Source organism: Pseudophryne corroboree, unplaced genomic scaffold (assembly GCF_028390025.1).
Source record: "Pseudophryne corroboree isolate aPseCor3 unplaced genomic scaffold, aPseCor3.hap2 scaffold_1132, whole genome shotgun sequence".
Lineage (NCBI taxonomy): Eukaryota > Metazoa > Chordata > Amphibia > Anura > Myobatrachidae > Pseudophryne > Pseudophryne corroboree.
This window is the reverse complement of record NW_026967758.1, coordinates 99,106-105,105: the sequence shown is the minus strand read 5'-3', so window position 1 is coordinate 105,105 and position 6,000 is coordinate 99,106. Positions and strand designations below refer to the sequence as shown.

Here is a 6,000-nt window from a genome sequence, read left to right as displayed (position 1 = left end):
TTGCGCCACAGAGACACTTTGCAAAAAGTACATACTGACAAAGGCTAATAAGCATACATCTAGAACGTTTCCTAGAAAAACTTTAAAAAGTCAATAATCTGGAGAGTTTTTGTAAGATGTTTCTTCCATCAACCAACGAAGAAACACATTGGTACTTTCCCATGATGAGTGAGTGCTTCAGGATCTCTTGCACTTACATGTGCAGCAAAGTACTGCAATGGAAGCATGCTGGGCCCATAACCCAGAGGTAGGCAGATTAAAACTATCCTCTGCTATATGCATATTTTTTTGTTAATTAAAGTAATCCAAAACTGGGATTGATATTTTTGCTCTTTTATTTTTCATTAAAGTACAATAACTTTTACCATTTTAATTTGTTTTAATAGTATATTGAAAGTATTATTTTCTTTAAAAAATCCACTTAATTTTCTTTACCCTATTATTAAAATGGTAATTGACAAAAACAAACTACATTGTCACCAGAAGAGCAATACAAAATGTACAAGTGATATATTAAAATCATCTTTCCAGCTTGAATTTCAATGATGCATTGGGGCAACGATTTTGTGAGAAACATCTTCACCCTTAAATAAAGATTTTCTTAATTCCTTACCTGTGTGCTAATTAGATATCACCTTGTTTTCACATTAAACAGACTTCCACATGAGAAAGCAGCAAGGATGCAGTGGCGATAATGTCTCCTGGTGTCAACCTGTATTATTTCAGTAGACATTGAAATGAGGATGCATCTTGCTGCCTTTCCAATGAAGCAAGTTTAATTTAGTAATAGGTGAAAAACCATCCTTACAAAGGTGTTAATCAGAGACTTGGCTTTGTGGACACTTTTCAGAGAACAAATTTGTTAGCATAAAAATAAAGCCAGAAAATGAAGAGCTGTTTAATCACTCAATTGGATTTTTTTGCCAGCATATTTCTTTTTCTCTGCAACCCACTGCTAAATTGTGCTTCCTAGCTGTTTTTATAAAATCACTGAATCAAATCTAACTCTGATTACATCAGAGAAGGCCAGGTACCCTACACCATAAGAGGGGGTTTGAAATTTTGACTTGTCTACTTAAAGATCACCAAAATCTGATAAAAAGGTCAATTACGTCCCTGGGTGGGATTGAACCACCAACCTTTTGGTTAATAGCCATACACACTAACTGATTGCGCCACAGAGACACTTTGCAAAAGTACATACTGACAAAGGCTAATAAGCATTCATCTAAAACGTTTCCTAGAAAAACTTTAAAAAGTCAATAATCTGGAGAGTTTTTGTAAGATGTTTCTTCCATCAACCAACGAAGAAACACATTGGTACTTTCCCATGATGAGTGAGTGCTTCAGGATCTACTGCACTTACATGTGCAGCAGAGTACAGCAATGGAAGCATGCTGGGCACATAACCCAGAGGTAAGCAGATTGAAACTATCCTCTGCTATATGCATTTTTTTTGTTAATTAAAGTAATCCAAAACTGGGATTGATATTTTTGCTTTTATTTTTACTTAAAGTACAACAACTTTTACCATTTTAATTTGTTTTAATAGAATATTGACAGTATTGTTTTCTTTCAAAAATCCACTTAATTTTCTTTACCCTATTATTAAAATGGTAATTGACAAAAACAAACTACATTGTCACCAGAAGAGCAATACAAAATGTACAAGTGATATATTAAAATCATCTTTCCAGCTTGAATTTCAATGATGCATTGGGGCAACGATTTTGTGAGAAACATCTTCACCCTTAAATAAAGATTTTCTTAATTCCTTACCTGTGTGCTAATTAGATATCACCTTGTTTTCACATTAAACAGACTTCTACATGAGAAAGCAGCAAGGATGCAGTGGCGGTAATGTTTCCTGGTGTCAACCTGTATTATTTCAGTAGACATTGAAATGAAGATGCATCTTGCTGCCTTTCCAATGAAGCAAGTTTAATTTAGTAATAGGTGAAAAACCATCCCTACAAAGGTGTTAATCAGAGACTTGGCTTTGTGGACACTTTTCAGAGAACAAATTTGTTAGCATAAAAATAAAGCCAGAAAATGAAGAGCTGTTTAATCACTCAATTGGATTTTTTTGCCAGCATATTTCTTTTTCTCTGCAACCCACTGCTAAATTGTGCTTCCTAGCTGTTTTTATTAAATCACTGAATCAAATCTAACTCTGATTACATCAGAAAAGGCCAGGTACCCTACACCATAACAGGGGGTTTGAAATTTTGACTTGTCTACTTAAAGATCACCAAAATCTGATAACAAGGTCAATTACGTCCCTGGGTGGGATTGAACCACCAACCTTTTGGTTAGTAGCCGGACACACTAACCGATTGCGCCACAGAGACACTTCGCAAAAAGTACATACTGACAAAGGCTAATAAGCATACATCTAGAACGTTTCCTAGAAAAACTTTAAAAAGTCAATAATCTGGAGAGTTTTTGTAAGATGTTTCTTCCATCAACCAACGAAGAAACACATTGGTACTTTCCTATGATGAGTGAGTGCTTCAGGATCTCTTGCACTTACATGTGCAGCAGAGTACTGCAATGGAAGCATGCTGGGCCCATAACCCAGAGGTAGGCAGATTGAAACTATCCTTTGCTATATGCATTTTTTTTGTTAATTTAAGTAATCAAAACTGGGATTGATATTTTTGCTCTTTTATTTTTACTTAAAGTACAATAACTTTTACCATTTTAATTTGTTTTAATAGTATATTGACAGTATTGTTTTCTTTCAAAAATCCACTTAATTTTCTTTACCCTATTATTAAAATGGTAATTGACAAAAAAAAAACTACATTGTCACCAGAAGAGCAATACAAAATGTACAAGTGATATATTAAAATCATCTTTCCAGCTTGAATTTCAATGATGCATTGGGGCAACGATTTTGTGAGAAACATCTTCACCCTTAAATAAAGATTTTCTTAATTCCTTACCTGTGTGCTAATTAGATATCACCTTGTTTTCACATTAAACAGACTTCCACATGAGAAAGCAGCAAGGATGCAGTGGCGTTAATGTTTCCTGGTGTCAACCCGTATTATTTCAGTAGACATTGAAATGAGGATGCATCTTGCTGCCTTTCCAATGAAGCAAATTTAATTTAGTAATAGGTGAAAAACCATCCTTACAAAGGTGTTAATCAGAGACTTGGCTTTGTGGACACTTTTCAGAGAACAAATTTGTTAGCATAAAAATAAAGCCAGAAAATGAAGAGCTGTTTAATCACTCAATTGGATTTTTTTGCCAGCATATTTCTTTTTCTCTGCAACCCACTGCTAAATTGTGCTTCCTAGCTGTTTTTATAAAATCACTGAATCAAATCTAACTCTGATTACATCAGAGAAGGCCAGGTACCCTACACCATAAGAGGGGGTTTGAAATGTTGACTTGTCTACTTAAAGATCACCAAAATCTGATCACAAGGTCAATTACGTCCCTGGGTGGGATTGAATCACCAACCTTTTGGTTTATAGCCGTTCACACTAACTGATTGCACCACAGAGACACTTTGCAAAAGTATATACTGACAAAGGCTAATAAGCATTCATCTAAAACGTTTCCTAGAAAAACTTTAAAAAGTCAATAATCTGGAGAGTTTTTGTAAGATGTTTCTTCCATCCACCAACGAAGAAACACATTGGTACTTTCCCATGATGAGTGAGTGCTTCAGGATCTCTTGCACTTACATGTGCAGCAAAGTACTGCAATGGAAGCATGCTGGGCCCATAACCCAGAGGTAGGCAGATTAAAACTATCCTCTGCTATATGCATATTTTTTTGTTAATTAAAGTAATCCAAAACTGGGATTGATATTTTTGCTCTTTTATTTTTCATTAAAGTACAATAACTTTTACCATTTTAATTTGTTTTAATAGTATATTGAAAGTATTATTTTCTTTAAAAAATCCACTTAATTTTCTTTACCCTATTATTAAAATGGTAATTGACAAAAACAAACTACATTGTCACCAGAAGAGCAATACAAAATGTACAAGTGATATATTAAAATCATCTTTCCAGCTTGAATTTCAATGATGCATTGGGGCAACGATTTTGTGAGAAACATCTTCACCCTTAAATAAAGATTTTCTTAATTCCTTACCTGTGTGCTAATTAGATATCACCTTGTTTTCACATTAAACAGACTTCCACATGAGAAAGCAGCAAGGATGCAGTGGCGATAATGTTTCCTGGTGTCAACCTGTATTATTTCAGTAGACATTGAAATGAGGATGCATCTTGCTGCCTTTCCAATGAAGCAAGTTTAATTTAGTAATAGGTGAAAAACCATCCTTACAAAGGTGTTAATCAGAGACTTGGCTTTGTGGACACTTTTCAGAGAACAAATTTGTTAGCATAAAAATAAAGCCAGAAAATGAAGAGCTGTTTAATCACTCAATTGGATTTTTTTTGCCAGCATATTTCTTTTTCTCTGCAACCCACTGCTAAATTGTGCTTCCTATCTGTTTTTATTAAATCACTGAATCAAATCTAACTCTGATTACATCAGAAAAGGCCAGGTACCCTACACCATAACAGGGGGTTTGAAATTTTGACTTGTCTACTTAAAGATCACCAAAATCTGATAACAAGGTCAATTACGTCCCTGGGTGGGATTGAACCACCAACCTTTTGGTTAGTAGCCGAACACACTAACCGATTGCGCCACAGAGACACTTCGCAAAAAGTACATACTGACAAAGGCTAATAAGCATACATCTAGAACGTTTCCTAGAAAAACTTTAAAAAGTCAATAATCTGGAGAATTTTTGTAAAATGTTTCTTCCATCAACCAACGAAGAAACACATTGGTACTTTCCCATGATGAGTGAGTGCTTCAGGATCTCTTGCACTTACATGTGCAGCAGAGTACTGCAACGGAAGCATGCTGGGCCCATAACCCGGAGGTAGGCAGATTGAAACTATCCTTTGCTATATGCATTTTTTTTGTTAATTTAAGTAATCAAAACTGGGATTGATATTTTTGCTCTTTTATTTTTACTTGAAGTACAATAACTTTTACCATTTTAATTTGTTTGAATAGTATATTGACAGTATAGTTTTCTTTAAAAAATCAACTTAATTTTCTTTACCCTAATATTAAAAGGGTAATTGACAAAAACAAACTACATTGTCACCAGAATAGCAATACAAAATGTACAAGTGATATATTAAAATCATCTTTCCAGCTTGAATTTCAATGATGCATTGGGGCAACGATTTTGTGAGAAACATCTTCACCCTTAAATAAAGATTTTCTTAATTCCTTACCTGTGTGCTAATTAGATATCACCTTGTTTTCACATTAAACAGACTTCCACATGAGAAAGCAGCAAGGATGCAGTGGCGTTAATGTTTCCTGGTGTCAACCTGTATTATTTCATTAGAAATTGAAATGAGGATGCATCTTGCTGCCTTTCCAATGAAGCAAGTTTAATTTAGTAATAGGTGAAAAACCATCCCTACAAAGGTGTTAATCAGAGACTTGGCTTTGTGGACACTTTTCAGAGAACAAATTTGTTAGCATAAAAATAAAGCCAGAAAATGAAGAGCTGTTTAATGACTCAATTGGATTTTTTTCCCCAGCATATTTCTTTTTCTCTGCAACCCACTGCTAAATTGTGCTTCCTATCTGTTTTTATAAAATCACTGAATCAAATCTAACTCTGATTACATCAGAGAAGGCCAGGTACCCTACACCATAACAGGGGGTTTGAAATTTTGACTTGTCTACTTAAAGATCACCAAAATCTGATAACAAGGTCAATTACGTCCCTGGGTGGGATTGAACCACCAACCAGACACACTAACCGATTGCGCCACAGAGACACTTTGTAAAAAGTACGTACTGACAAAGGCTAATAAGCATACATCTAGAACGTTTCCTAGAAAAACTTTAAAAAGTCAATAATCTGGAGAGTTTTTGTAAGATGTTTCTTCCATCAACCAACGAAGAAACACATTGGTACTTTCCTATGATGAGTG

General features: G+C 34.7%; 1 non-coding gene across 1 annotated transcript; it reads right to left on the bottom strand.

The window, feature by feature from the left end:
- Positions 1–4,616: 4,616 nt before the first annotated feature.
- TRNAS-ACU (transfer RNA serine (anticodon ACU)) lies at positions 4,617–4,690 on the bottom strand. Its single transcript has one exon. It is a non-coding gene; the product is annotated as a tRNA-Ser (tRNA).
- Between the last annotated feature and the right edge of the window lie 1,310 nt (positions 4,691–6,000).